The following is a 16,388-nucleotide window of genomic DNA, read 5'->3' on the forward strand; positions in this document are numbered from 1 at the left end:
TGGCTTCTTTAAGACCACTGATGAAACACTCAAAGTAGAAGTCATCTGCTAGACCGTCAGTTCTGATGGCCAATGTCTCAAAGGATACAGTGTAGTCTTTTACTGTGTATCTCTGTCGGAGCTTAGTGAGACGACCAAGAAAATTAGATTCCCTGTCAAAGTGGTCACATAGGGCTTTGGAGAACATGTGCCAGGTTATGTTCCTAGGATAACATTTTTGGTGCCACTACCACCATTTCCATCTCTCTTGGTCCAAGTAAAGGTCCCCCACACATAGTTTAGTTTGATCTTCGTAGATATCATTAAGGGAGAAATATTGTTCCATGTGTGCTACCCATACTACCGGACTAGAGCCATCAAATTTGTACATGTCTAACTTGGGTGGCCGAGGGTGGGAATGTTGGTGATTTCCGTGGAAGTGAATGTGATGGCTAGATTCTCCTTCGAGGTGTTCATAAACACTATGCTCCTCCGATGAGACCTCTGCATCATATTGTTGAGCTATGAAAGCTATGAGGTAATTTGGTCCATAGTGCCCTGGAACTCATCCAACCTTTTTTCAAGGTTCTCGATCTTCTCATGGACCATGACTTGACATATGGTACCTACCATACACAAAATTCGATGAATTACTTAAGAGTAGTATTCTTGGAAAGAGGGTGAGCTCAGGAATCTATTGGTGGGGGTCACTTCGAAAAAAATTGGGATCACCAGAAAATTGAGGCTGACAAGTGAATGGTGCCACTGCGATCAACTTGTCATCCAGAAGCTTATGGGATAAGTCTCTTACAAGCATCCAGGGATGGTCTCAATTTTTTTTTACTCCACAAGAGTTTTACTCCCGGTTGATCAATACAGCAGTGGTCGAATTCCATAAAACTTGATCACACCCAATCTCTTACGAAAATAGGGCTCGAACTGTAGTAGTAGTAAGCCTCACTGCACAAAGAGTCTAGCAACATTGTGAAACCCCAATTATTGGATATGATTTGTATGGTGGTGACAGAACCCCAACTGTTGGATTTGATTTGCACTGCAGCGACAGAACCCCAACTACTAGATCTGATCTAGAAGATAAGGTTGTGGGCAATCTTCAGATAGAAAAGGGAACTATGGTCAGAAAGGAGTGTCAAGTGCTATAGATCGCAATATACACAATGGTCCAACAATAGTACTCGTCCCAATCTTTCAAGGTGCTAACTAAGGAGGATCGACTGTGTTAGCCTCCTGTTGCAACAGGGTATCATCTTTCATGATTGACATTTTTACATGCCAAATATGTCATACTTTACAAGCTGCAGTGTTCCATATTTCCAGAACAGACCAAAGAAGAAAGCCATGAAGTGTGCTGGTCCAAATGCCACTGCTGATTCCATTTTTGAGGAGTTGTCCCAGTCTTGAAGAGTTCTCATTTAAGGGAGGTCCAAACAGTCTAATCTTGGTCTCCCTAGGTTTCAATTTCCTGTTGTAGAATATAGAGAATGCATCTGTCCAAACAGTTTAACCTTGGCAGATTTTGTAGATAGGTGGAGAATCAAAGGGACCCAACTGTTTAATCTGGGCCCTGGCAGAACTAAGTGCAGATTTAGATAGGAAACATTCAAAAGAAAAATTGTAATTCTGGGTCTGCAAGTCTAAGTGCACCCTAATCAGAAAAGAAGAAAAAATGTTAGGAGAGTAGGATGGGTAGGTAGCTCTGGTTGCAGAAAGGTGATTTATGATCAATTTTGTGTTTCAAACTGTTTTATCTTTACAGATCACATTGCAGGCAGTTTTCATTCAGAAAGAGATCAAAGTTGGACATCACTAACTTCCCCTTCTTCTAATTCCCCAAGTCACTTACTAACTCCCCAAAGAGGACAAGATCTACTTGAGCCTCTTAGTTTCATCATCATCCGTATCAGTTGCCTTGGTGAAGATCTGCTTCACTCAAGGACTTCATCTCTTTGCAAATTCTTTTCCCCAAAATTTAGCCTAAGGTCCCTGACCTTAGCGCTTGCTAGTCACCTTCATATTAACTATTAACAGTATTATATAACTCCCTATCAGTTTTACCATTCCCCTACTAAAGCTATGTACATAAAACTCCCCTATGTAAATATCCCCACCCTGGCAATATAGCCATATTTTTATAAGTCTGGGGAAAAAATGGTCCATCTGGGGCTGTTTTTAGCCCATCCGAGTCATAACAGGGATTAATCTGACACCTGGTCAGACTAATAACCTCTCCCCTAGCCCTAAACCCTCAAAAACCCATATTTTACCCCTCATCCCTAAGTCCCAGTTGTAAATATTTTGACCGCGCTCATTTTACATCCATAAACCCCCTTTCCCCGCCCCTAACCCAAAGTTTTTGTATAAAATATTAACCCCGCCCGTATTAACCCTCATAATCCACCGTTCCCTAAGTTAAAACCCACCCGCAAGCTATATTAAAATGGAATATGCTGCGTATATTCCCCGCCCCAACTACCCGTCGCCTCGCACCGACCGCCGACCGTTGGATCGCCCGCCCCACAGATCAACGGTGGGCGGGCCGCCCCATCCCCGAGCTACCCGAGCTTTAGCGTCCGGGAGATGGGCAGTATTGCCGCCGTACCTCCCACCACGCGTCAAGCGTTGGGCTATGGCGGAGGCCCCCCTCACGAAACCACCATCCCCAAAAAGCGGTGCGCCACGATACCCCTTACCACCTCCTGCCCTGTGACATCACTGCTTACGTCACCCCCTGCACAGTCATCGCTTACATCACCCCCCTCTGCCCAGTCACATGCCAAGTCATCTGCCTGCGTGGCCCCTTGCCACGTTTCATGCCACATCACCATCCGTACATGATGAGGTCATGCTGACGTCATCCCGCCACGCCATCGCTGACGTCACCCGCCGTACAACGTCACATCATGCTGATCAGCTTTTTTTTGGCGCGAAGGAGCAAAAGTCGCACTTCGGAGCCCCGGAATCCGATTCTGAGGCAGTTTTTGATGAGCGATTTGCGCTATCACAGGATTTTTTAGGCCGAAATGGAGAATCTTCAGGGAATCTTTTCATCATACGGCCCCAGGAAGCCCAAAAGGCGCAAAAATGACCCGTTTTCTTCACAGAGCATACCGAAAGGAGCAGAAGACAGTTCCAGAGGATACAGAGGCCGAACAACGGCCATTAACTTGTGATTAGACCCGCAGCAAAGAAGAAAAGCGACCCAGTTCATCTGTCAGAGAGTATCAGAGGAAAGAGAAGCAGCAAAGTGTACCATTTAAATTGTTTAATGGAAACCTTCAATTCCCAAAGCAGGTAACATTGAATAGCCGCCAATTAAGTCAAATCAAGCGGTGAAAGCTCATCCTTACCTTCAAATCACAATTAAGGCATTCAAAGCCACAAGACAGCAAAGAATCAGAAGCCCATGCACATTTATTTCAGAAGCACCTGCACCAAGCCACCAAGGACTACATAAGTTATTCAGTTTTGATACGGCCGCCCCAGCGCAGCCTAAGATATTTTCATGCATTTATTTCAGATAGGAGTAGGTAAATTAATTATTCTTTATGACCTGATTAGGTCAAGATGTAATAAAGAACTCTGTCGATAGAAAGTTTTGCCCTATATATACCACCCTCTGTATAGTTTTAAGGGTTGGTCGATTGAGAATTTTCACTAGAGACGCACACTGTATACCTGACTGTTTCTATAATAAAAGATTGCAGAAAGCTTGGAGAGCAGACTGTCTGTTGTAAATGAATGTTTTGGAGATATGAAGATGGAATTCTTGTGCTGCAGCCTAAAGCAATAAGTGCATCTTACCTCTGTTTATTGTTATCACTATCTAAATAGCAGAAAGAAAGAATAGCCTAGAATTAATTTAAATACTCTCTATGCTCAATTTCTGCTATTTCTTTATGTTTTCCTCTGATTGAATTGGTTATAAATAAGAATTCCTTCTGGCTCATGTTTACCCCGATTCACCTGTGTTTGCCAATTATCTAGGGATTCTTAACTACCCCTAGGTAGCGCTTTGTCATTTTCCCTTGTTAAGCATAACTGAGAGATTCTTAATTGCCTCTCATTACTTAGCACTTCTTTCCATCCCTTAAACCTGAAGCATTGTTTCATGCTCAGCTATCTTGCTCCATTTTCCCTCACTGTTATTAAGGAAAAGCACCAGCAGTCTTTCTCCTTGACTCCACGCCCAATGGTTTGAAATTTCCAGACTATGCCTTGCCTCTCTATCTGAAAACATCAATTTTCCCACCAAAAACAAAACAAAAACCCTCTAAACTCGAGACCTAGCCTAAAATCCTTTTCAAACAAAGCTAAATCTAAAAGAGAGAGCCCTCTCTGATTGCAGGTTGGCTAGAACCTGCAGTCCAAAGTTGGTCTGTGGTTATCTCGGCCGTATCCTTTTCTGGAGCTTAAGGACAACCTGAGTGATAACGTAATGGTGACTCGGCTGGGGACATAATCCTCAGAAAGTTTTACTGATTAAGTTGGAAAGCTCCACTGGGAAAATTCCTCAGATAGTTTCACGAAGAAGGTAAGAAAGCTCTGCTGAGACCATAAATCAAACTTTCCAATTGTTGTTTATCTATTAAAACTACAGATGAATCCTGAATGTCAGCCAGGAAGCCTTTGAGACTGTTTTTTCTTTGCATTAACAGGAGTAAATAAATGTTGCTTCAGTCAATCTTCATGCTAGTTTTAAGTTACAAACAAGTTGTCCCATATTTTAATTAGTCCCTTGTCGATTACAAAAACATTCCCAGGAAAAATACCCAAAAAAAAATTCGGAAGCTAGCTCCCAAGAAAAATCCACTATATACAAGGTCAAATCCAGACCCCAACCCTCCAGCTGTTTTTGAAAACCCTAATATAATCCCGAAAATCCTTAGGAAGCAAGAAGGACAGGAAGATTTTGCTGATTTGAGCCCTGAAACAGCTTACCCTAGCTGTTTTCCGACTCCTGTCAAGGTTTTGTTCCGTTCAACCCCTATTTCCATCAATTCATCATCTACATCCCGTACTACTCCTTCCACACCTTCATTCACTGCACATGCTGACACCACTGTTGTTTCCAGCGTTCTAGTTACTCCTGCGATCCCCATCACTCCAGTTGTTCCACTTATCCCCGTTGTTCCACTTATACCTGCCAATATGGCTAATAGATATGCACCCTTGCAATTACCTGCTAATGTTGGGGCCTTACCTCAAGAGTACCAATCGAAGATCACTTATTTTGATTCCACCGGTCCTTTCACAGCCATCCAGCATACCAAAAAAATGCAAGACTATTTTGAAAACTATGAGATAGACGATGATAGTGTAAGGATGAGAATTTTTGTTCAGAGTTTGACAGGTGATGTAAGAACTTGGTTCAGATCACTTGCTGCAAATTCCATAACCACCCCAGATGAGCTTTACCAATCCTTTACCAACAGATGGGAGAAAAAGAAAGACCCCTTGCACATACTAGCTGAATATGATACGATCAAACGAGGTCCTCAAGAGACTGTTTTGGAGTACTGTGCAAGATTCAATAATGTATATAACGCAATACCACAGAACTTAAGGCCTCCACCTGATCTGGCCTTGTACAAATTTCCCGATGGATTCGACCCGGAGATGGCATACCAGTTAAAAAAAAGAGCTCCTCAAACCCTTGCGGACATGCAAAATGTTTCTGTCAGTGTAGAAGCCAATTTGATTGCCAAAAGAAACCGAGCTAGAATGGAAAGAAGAACCACCTTTAAAGAAGAACCCTCAGCCTTTGACCAGAAGCTTGATGCTATTATCAATGGCCTGCAAAGGCTAGGAGAAAGAGTAGAAAATGTTGAGAGAAAAGCATCATGGGAAGGACAACAGTCTAATACCATAAGGAACCCAAATTTTAGAAAAACACAGAACACAAATGCTGGTAGGACCAACCAAGACCATGATATAAGACCCCATTTCCAAGATAACTATGTTGAAGGATCTACTTCTAGTCAACCCATAGAGGACACTCACATGAACTTAATGGATCTAAAGGGTGAGCATCAAACTGTCCTGCCCCAAGAAGACCAAAATGAACCCGATTACAATCAGTTTCAGACTAAGTCTGGCGAGTCTTTTGATTTTAAACAAGGCTATGTTACCGTTGTGTATGAGGTACACAAACAATATAAGCTGAGAACTAGGACCATTGACATTTCCGAACCTAGTAAAACAAAGGATGGCAAACAGCCCAACAAGATTAAAAACAAGGCTGTCATAACAGAACCAGCTGATATACCTGTTCCAAACCCGCATCAAGTGACTGTAGAAGACATAACAGACTCGCAGCCTTCGGTTGAGCAGCCTTTGCCACCTTCTTCCTCAAAAGAAAATTCAAACAGTATCCCAAAAAGCACTCCTAAAACTAAAAAATTGCAAGCAAAAACTTCCCATAGCACTGATAAACAAGAGCAGATCGCTGAGAATTCAAATGAAACAGAAAAAACTGCCATTATCAACACCAAGACTCCACTGGAAAAGCCATTTAACTTAGAGGCAGAGATAGGAAAACTCAAGATAGCCATTCCTCTTTCAGAACTGGCTAAACACGATGTATATAGGCAGCAAATTCAAAAGTCACTTCAAATTCCAGAAAACAAGGATGATGTAAATATTTTGGATGACACCCCAAAGCTGCTATTTGGCCCAGAAGTTAACGGAAAATCAACACATGGACCTGTCCCACCCTTTTATGTCAGTTTGCATATACATGACAAAGTTTTGCACAATGCTATGTTTGACTCAGGGGCATCGCACAATCTTATGCCCAAAGCAGTTATGGAAAAACTAAATCTTGATGTTACAAGACCTTACAAAGATCTGTACTCATTTGACTCAAGTCAAGTGAAATTTTTAGGCCTCATCAAAGACTTGTGTGTCTCCTTAGTCCAATATCCCAACAAGACCATCCTCATGGATGTAGTGGTGGCTGACATCCCACCAAAGTACGGTATGCTCCTGTCAAGATCATGGGGAGAAAAGTTACAAGGATCCCTTCAATTAGACCTTTCCTACGCCACCATTTCAGTCTTTGGGCAACCAAAGAGACTGTACAGAGAAACGCTGATGAAATATGTGGTGAGTAGTGAGAGCAGGCCTGAAAATTTTCCCATTTACTCAATCCACTCTGATATGGATTCATTTATTTTATTTAATCATGATACAAATGTTTCAATTGATAATGAGCCCTTCGCTTTAGAGCAACAATCACACATCAACGAAGAGTTGGTTGCAAATACCCACGAAACTGTCACAGCAGCTGATGCAACCAGCCTACCAAAAGAAGTTCCCCAGACAGAAATTTTAAATCTGCCCAATCCTAAAACAGCTCAATCTCTTGATACTGACCATAAGCAAGAAATCACATGGTATTTAGAGTTTGATGGCTCTGTCAACAAGTTAGGAGCAGGGGTAGGTGTCTGGATTCACAACACATATAATAACCATGCAGAAGGTCATGCCTACAGACTGAACTTCAAATGCACAAATAACATGGCAGAGTATGAGGCTCTACTTTTAGGCCTTAAACTACTAAAAACTCTAGGAGCTGTAAAAGTGTCTATCTTAGGTGACTCTGACCTAGTTATACAACAGATGAAAGGTAATTTTGTTACCAATGACAACAGAATGAGAGCCTATAGGACCGCTGCTACAAACATACTCCAGGCATTCACTGAATTCAAGCTTGACAAGATTTCCAGAAATCACAACATGCATGCACACAGCCTAGCCACCTTTGCAAGTACATGTAAGCTTCCTTTTGACCCAAACCATCACTTCACGGCTGAAATAAAACATAGGCCTACTATCCCAAACAACGTTAGATATTGGCAAGTATTTGTAAATGATGCCCAGATTAACAGTTTCCTTACCCTCGAGCATGAATTTTCAAATATTAACATTGACATGGATGCTATGATAGATACAGAACACCAAACAACTGAAAATCAGCAAGATATAACAGCTTCAACAATCAAGCAACTCATGAGACCGACTGTTTTTGTCAAAGAAAACATAGAACAGCTGAAACAAACACAGATAGAAGAGATAGACAAAACAGAGGCAGAGGTCATTAACTTGAAAGATAATTTTTTGCCTATTGGCCTAACCCCATTAGAAGATATGTTTGATGCTAATGACGTGCCCAGAAAGCCAAAATTGCAGCCCATAAACACCGAAATAGAAGAACACAACATTGGGACACCAGAAAATCCAAAAATGATCAAACTGTCCAAAAATCTACCACCCGATCAAAAGCCCAAGTACATTGACTTATTCAAAGAGTTCCAAGTTGTATTTGCTTGGAGCTATGAGGATTTGAAATCCTATGACACCTCGGTGATCCAACACACCATTCCTTTAAAACCAAACCAGAAACCCTTCAAGCAGAAACTTAGAAGAATTAACCCCATGCTTCTTCCCCCGATTGAGAAGGAAGTAAAGAGGATGTTTGAAGCAGGCATAATAGCACCCATCAGATTCTCCGAATGGGTGTCCAATCTTGTCCCTACGAGAAAAAAGACAGGTGAAATTAGACTGTGCGTAGATCTCAGAAATTTAAATCAAGTCTCCCTAAAAGACCATTACCCTTTGCCTAAAATGGACCACATATTGCAGAGAGTAGTGGGATCATCTAGAATCTCTTTGCTAGATGGTTTTTCAGGTTTTAACCAAATACTTGTTCACCTAGACGATCAAGACAAAACTGCTTTTACTACACCCTGGGGAACATTCAAGTATGTAAAGATGCCATTTGGTCTTAAAAACGCTGGTGCTACCTTTCAACGAGCAATGGATATTGCATTTGCAAAATAAATACATGACTTCCTAGTTGTCTACCTTGATGACTTAACCCCATTCTCCAAATCTGATGAAGAACACCTCAAGCATCTTAGGCAAATTTTCATGACATGTAGGAAATATGGCATTTCCTTGAACCCCAAGAAGTCTCACTTCGGCCTTGAAGAAGGCAAATTACTTGGCCACATCATATCAAAGGATGGGATCAGAATTGATCCTGAAAGAATACAAGCCATCCTCCAAATCCCATTTCCAAGAAACATTAAAGAGCTACAAGCATTCCTTGGGAAAATCAACTTCTTGAGAAGATTTATTCCAAATCTAGCTGAGCTGATAAGATTGTTAAACAACATGTTAAAGAAGGATGCCAAGGTAAAATGGCCTCTTGAAACCAAGCAAGCATTTGAGAGTATCAAATCAGCCTTAACACAAACCCCTGTCCTAACTAGCCCACAGTTTGATAAAGATTTTATCATATTTTCGTTTGCATCAGATCACACTATAGTTGTTGTCCTGTTGCAAAAGGATGAGCAGGGAGCTGAAAAGCCAATTGCTTTTTTCAGCCGAGCCTTAAGAGACGCCCCGTTGAAGTACCCAATCATGGAAAAACAGGCCTACGCACTTGTTAAGGCCATCAAGGATTTTAGAGTGTACATACTGTATTCACACGTAATTGCCTATGTCCCACACGCTGCTGTAAAAGACATATTGACCCAAGAGGGATTAGAAGGCAAAAGAGGTAAATGGATTGCAAACATCCTTGAATATGACATAGAAATAAAACCAACCAAGCTGATAAAGGGACAAGGTTTAGCTAAACTGATGTCCGAGATGAATTTTCAAGCCTTAGAGATTAACCAGCTGGACAATGAACCGGAGCTGGCGACTCCACAGATCAGTGAGATCTTTTTACAATCCCCATGGTACGCTGATATATGCTTTGTATTGTTAAACCTGTGTGCTCCCCCAGGATTGTCCAGAACAAAGAAAAGATTTTTGAAAATGAAGGCTTTAAAGTTTTGTGTTATAGATGGTGCATTATTTTGGAGAAATCATGAAGGCATATTGCTTAATTGCCTAACCATGAATGAAACTAACAACGTCATGAAAGAATTCCATGCAGGTGATTGCGGAGGACATCTGTATTGGAAGTCTACTGCTGATAAAATTCTAAGGGCTGGCTTCTACTGGCCCACTCTTTTTGCAGATGTAAAAAAGTTTTCCATATCATGTCACAAATGCCATATTTTTGAGGGCAAAAGAAAATTGTTGCCCTTGCCCCTTAAACCAATCTCCACCGAAAAACCTTTTCAACAATGGGGTCTTGACTTCATTGGAGAAATCCATCCCTCTTCCTCAAGCCAGCACAAATGGATTCTAACAGCCACCAACTATTTCACTAAGTGGGTTGAAGCCATTCCCTGTAGACAAGCCAATGATACCATCATTATCCAATTCCTTGAGTGCAATATCATTTCCAGATTTGGCTGCCCTGAGAAAATCATCACTGACAATGCCGATGCCTTTAAGTCCAAAAAGATGATCAATTTCTGCCACAGATTTCATATTACCTTGGGCCATTCCACAACCTATTACCCTCAAGGCAATGGCTTGGCCGAATCATCTAACAAAAGCCTCATCAACATCATAAAGAAAGTGCTGAAAGAAAACAAGAAGAACTGGCACAAAAAACTGGTAAATGCCCTATGGGCAGATAGACTTTCAAGCAAAAGATCAATTGGGATGAGCCCTTATGAGCTAGTATATGGCATGGAGGCTAGATTTCCTTCATCTCTGGGCATTCCTACTATCAAGCTGTTACAAGAGATTCAGGCTGAACCGAATGACATTCAAAGAAGAATCAATCAGACCATCCATCTGCAGCAAACCAGAGAACAAGTTTATGATAGAGCTCAGATTGTGCAAGAAAAGCTCAAAAGGATGTTTGATAAGAGAGCTAAAGCTGAAGATTTCAATGTTGGTGACAAAGTTCTAAAGTGGGGTTCAAGAAGAGAAGACAAGGGTAAACATGCCAAGTTTGATTTTCTATGGAAAGGTCCATTTGTAATTTATGCTGTTCAGGGAAACAACACTTATTTTCTCAGATCTATGGAGGATAGCACTGTTGAAGAAGGCCCTGTGAATGGCAGGATGTTGAAATATTATCATGATCCTTGTTGTTGAAACAATGCAAATTCTGTAAATACCTTTGTACAACATTACTTGTAAATATCAGCACTCAGTTTTTATGTTTGTATAAACAGGCCGATTGTCTAAAGAATGGCAGTAAATTCGGTGAGGACTCAGCCGATGCAAATTTTCCAGTCTCAAGAGTATCAAAACAGAGAAAAATTTTCAGTTCATATCAGCACCTTGCTCTAAGCAAGAGCAAGGCAAGCACAACAGTTTGATCCTTGTTCCTAAACTGTTTTAAAATGCATGTTCCAGCAGCATTGTGCATAATTATCAAACACGCAGAAGAAAGAAGGCGATGTTGTACTGTTCACAGAAAGCTCAGTTGAGGAGGAGGTTGTTCACAGTTCCAAGTTTATATTTTTAGCAGCTAGAACAAATGTTTCCAGTCTACAACAACAACAAAAGATCAAGGCAGTCTGACCTGCTGTTCTTGGATTTTCACAAGGAAAAGCCATCCCCAAGTGGAGCCACTGTTAGCCTCCTGTTGCAACAGGGTATCATCTTTCATGATTGACATTTTTACATGCCAAATATGTCATACTTTGCAAGCTGCAGTGTTCCATATTTCTAGAACAGACCAAAGAAGAAATCCATGAAGTGTGCTGGTCCAAATGCCACTGCTGATTCCATTTTTGAGGAGTTGTCCCAGTTTTGAAGAGTTTTCATTTAAGGGAGGTCCAAACAGTCTAATCTTGGTCTCCCTAGGTTTCAATTTCCTATTGTAGAATATAGAGAATGCATCTGTCCAAACAGTTTAACCTTGGCAGATTTTGTAGATAGGTAGAGAATCAAAGGGACCCAACTGTTTAATCTGGGCCCTGGCAGAAATAAGTGTAGATTTAGATAGGAAACATTCAAAAGAAAAATTGTAATTCTGGGTCTGCAAGTCTAAGTGCACCCTAATCAGAAAAGAAGAAAAAATGTTAGGAAAGTAGGATGGGTAGGTAGTTGTGGTTGCAGAAAGGTGATTTATGATCAATTTTGTGTTTCAAACTGTTTTATCTTTACAGATCACATTGCAGGCAGTTTTCATTCAGAAAGAGATCAAAGCTGGACATCACTAACTTCCCCTTCTTCTAATTCCCCAAGTCACTTACTAACTCCCCAAAGAGGACAAGATCTGCTTGAGCCTCTTAGTTTCATCATCATCCATATCAGTTGCCTTGGTGAAGATCTGCTTCACTCAAGGACTTCATCTCTTTGCAAATTCTTTTCCCCAAAATTTAGCCTAAGGTCCCTGACCTTAGTGCTTGCTAGTCACCTTCATATTAACTATTAACAGTATTATATAACTCCCTATCAGTTTTCCCATTCCCCTACTAAAGCTATGTACATAAAACTCCCCTATGTGAATATCCCCACCCTGGCAATATAGCCATATTTTTATAAGTCCGGGGAAAAAATGGTTCATCTGGGGCTATTTTTAGCCCATCTGAGTCATAACAGGGATTAATCTGGTCAGACTAATAACCTCTCCCCTAGCCCTAAACCCTCAAAAACCCATATTTTACCCCTCATCCCTAAGTCCCAGCTGTAAATATTTCGACCGCGCTCATTTTACATCCATAAACCCCCTTTTCCTGCCCCTAACCCAAAGTTTTTGTATAAAATATTAACCTCGCCCGTATTAACCCTCATAATCCACCGTTCCCTAAGTTAAAACCCACCCGCGCGCTATATTAAAACGGAATATGCTGCGTATATTCCCCGCCCTAACTACCCGCCGCCTCGCACCGACCGCCGACCGTTGGATCGCCTGCCCCACAGATCAACGGTGGGCGGGCCGCCCCATCCCGAGCTGCCCGAGCTTTAGCGTCCGGGAGATGGGCGGTATTGCCGCCGTGCCTCCCGCCATGCGTCAAGCATTGGGCTGTGGCGGAGGCCCCCCTCACGAAACCACCATCCCCAAAAAGTGGTGCGCCACAATACCGCTTACCACCTCCTGCCCTGTGACGTCACCGCTTATGTCACCCCCTGCACAGTCACCGCTTACGTCACCCCCCTCTGCCCAGTCACATGCCGAGTCATCTGCCTGCGTGGCCCCTTGCCACGTGTCATGCCACGTCACCATCCGTACATGATGACGTCATGCTGACGTCATCCCGCCACGCCATCGTTGACGTCATCGCTGACGTCACCCGCTGTACAACGTCACGTCATGCTGACATCATCAGCATTTTTTTGTCGCGAAGGAGCAAAAGTCGCACTTCGGAGCCCCGGAATCCAATTTTGAGGCAGTTTTTGATGAGCGATTTGTGCTATCGCAGGATTTTTTAGGCCGAAATGGAGAATCTTCAGGGAATCTTTTCATCATACGGCCCCAGGAAGCCCAAAAGGTGCAAAAATGACTCGTTTTCTTCGCAGAGCATACTGAAAGGAGCAGAAGACAGTTCCAGAGGATACAGAGGCCGAACAGCGGCCATTAACTTGTGATTAGACCCGCAACAAAGAAGAAAAGCGACCCAGTTCATCTGTCAGAGAGTATCAGAGGAAAGAGAAGCAGCAAAGTGTACCATTTAAATTGTTTAATGGAAACCTTCAGTTCCCAAAGCAGGTTAACATTGAATGGCCGCCAATTAAGTCAAATCAAGCGGTGAAAGCCCATCCTTACCTTCAAATCACAATTAAGGCATTCAAAGCCACAGGACAGCAAAGAAGCAGAAACCCATGCACATTTATTTCAGAAGCACCTGCACCAAGCCACCAAGGACTACATAAGTTATTCAGTTTTGATACGGCCGCCCCAGCGCAGCCTGAGATATTTTCATGCATTTATTTCAGATAGGAGTAGGTAAATTAATTATTCTTTATGACCTGATTAGGTCAAGATGTAATAAAGAACTCTGTCGATAGAAAGTTTTGCCCTATATATACCACCCTCTGTATAATTTTAAGGGTTGGTCGATTGAGAATTTTCACTAGAGATGCGCACTGTATACCTGACTGTTTCTATAATCAAAGATTGCAGAAAGCTTGGAGAGCAGACTGTCTGTTGTAAATGAATGTTTTGGAGATATGAAGATGGAATTCTTGTGCTGCAGCCTGAAGCAATAAGTGCATCTTACCTCTGTTTATTGTTATCACTATCTAAATAGCAGAAAGAAAGAATAGCCTAGAATTAGTTTAAATACTCTCTATGCTCAATTTCTGCTATTTCTTTATGTTTTCCTCTGATTGAATTGGTTATGAATATGAATTCCTTCTGGCTCATGTTTACCCCGATTCACCTGTGTTTGCCAATTATCTAGGGATTCTTAACTGCCCCTAGGTAGCGCTTTGTCATTTTCCCTTGTTAAGCATAATTGAGAGATTCTTAATTGCCTCTCATTACTTAGCACTTCTTTCCATCCCTTAAACCTGAAACATTGTTTCATGCTTAGCTATCTTGCTCCATTTTCCCTTACTGTTATTAAGGAAAAGCACCAGCAGTCTTTCTCCTTGACTCCACGCCCAATGGTTTGAAATTTCCAGACTATGCCTTGCCTCTCCGTCTGAAAACATCAATTTTCCCACCAAAAACAAAACAAAAACCCTCTGAACTCGAGACCTAGCCTAAAATCCTTTTCAAACAAAGCTAAATCTAAAAGAGAGAGCCCTCTCTGATTGCAGGTTGGCTAGAACCTGCAGTCCAAAGTTGGTCTGTGGTTACCTCGGCCGTATCCTTTTCTGGAGCTTAAGGACAACCTGAGTGATAACAGACTGTAACCTTAGCCATACTACCCGACTACCCTATCGTACGCGCGAGTAATCTCCCTGAGTGTTATTCTTAGTGTAATGTAGCGGCAAGACGATCAACAACTTATATAAGGCTAGGTTTCAAGTGAGCCGAGGGGACTTTCGATATACCCAAGGGTACGTGGAAGTGTAGTCCATGCGTGGTTCTGTCTAGCGCACTACTACTCGAAGGGGTATCCACAGGGGTTATCAGGGAGTCCAACAAGCGTGACTACCTCTTGTAGTTCATGCTTGCATGTCTCCCCAAATCCACAAGTTTGTGCACTCAATGACATATCTCGTGGTTTAAAGATGCTAGAACATGTCTCTAGCCTAAAAAAACCTCCAAAAATTGGAGGTACAACCGGCCCTCGAAAGTGCTCTGATACCACTTGTTATGCTCTTGACTTGTGAGAAATTCCACAATACCAGAAATGCGAAGAAATATAACCCATAGCACATAATAAAATAAGAAAAAAAGCAAGTATTTTATTATTGAGAAATAGATTCAATGTTCACTTGCCTCTTCGAGGGGGCAACCTCCACCAAAGCAGAGTTCGATTACAATAAGACTCGATGATCTTTCCTTTACTAACTAAGACTATTTATAGCTAAATGACATCCAAAACCCTAATTACTAGTGGTCCCTTGCATAACACGGGTTAACCACCTTATTTATTAACTGTGGCCCATTAACAAACTGTGGTCCCTTTTTTTAATGCAGGCAACCACTTACAATTATTAATGCGAGCTTTATTTACTCTCTAACTAACTATAACTATGACTCGGCCTCGGCTCATTGAATTTATTACATAAATAGAAAAGTTAAAATTAGACACTAACATCTAACCACATAAAAAAATTTAATATAATAAAAATCTTAATATAATACTATTATTTTAATAATAAAAATATTTAATTTAAGAAAAAATATATTATCAAAATCAATACTTTTAACTAATGTTTATAACATAATCATGATTTTCAAATCGTTTTTTCTTACTTTATTAATTCTATTAATATAAGATCAAGTTAACAAGTTACTATATTTATGGCATGAATAAGATCTATGGGTATTAATCAGTTATTAAATTTATTTCATTCTTACGAATATGCTTACGCATTGAAAGCACCTTTCAACGAATTTTCCTCTAGCTTTCAACTAAATTTTCTCCCATCACGGTAGGTTAGAATTCACGTTGAATCCACCTGAATATGGTTGTGGGCTAATGGATGAAATAATATCCTTCTTTCGCATGGGACAACTACGAGGACAACAAGCTCACTTGGGTAGTGTACGCTTCGAAGGGCTTTTTATTAAATTGTGTATTTTAAAATTTTATTTTTTTTATTAATATTATTTTTAAACTTAATTTTGATTAAGTGAATAAAAAATATATATAGTGGACACACATAGTGTATAGGTAAATCGAAACATAAATGTTTCAACTAAATATCATACCGAATTAAAAGGACTTTGTTAATTACAAAAAACCACTAAGCATAGGTCCATAAAAAAAATAGTTGAAAGGCATAGTGTCTATATATATTTTAGGAAGATGTTTCGCACTTGGCATATGGTGGCCATGGACTCGATGGGCCACTCGGGTGGACTGATTGTAATGTGGAATCCAGGGTGGGTTAGATTTTCG

This window comes from Pinus tabuliformis, chromosome 1_2 (genome assembly GCF_031772625.1).
Source record: "Pinus tabuliformis cultivar Carrire ecotype Pingquan chromosome 1_2, CPIR1, whole genome shotgun sequence".
Lineage (NCBI taxonomy): Eukaryota > Viridiplantae > Streptophyta > Pinopsida > Pinales > Pinaceae > Pinus > Pinus tabuliformis.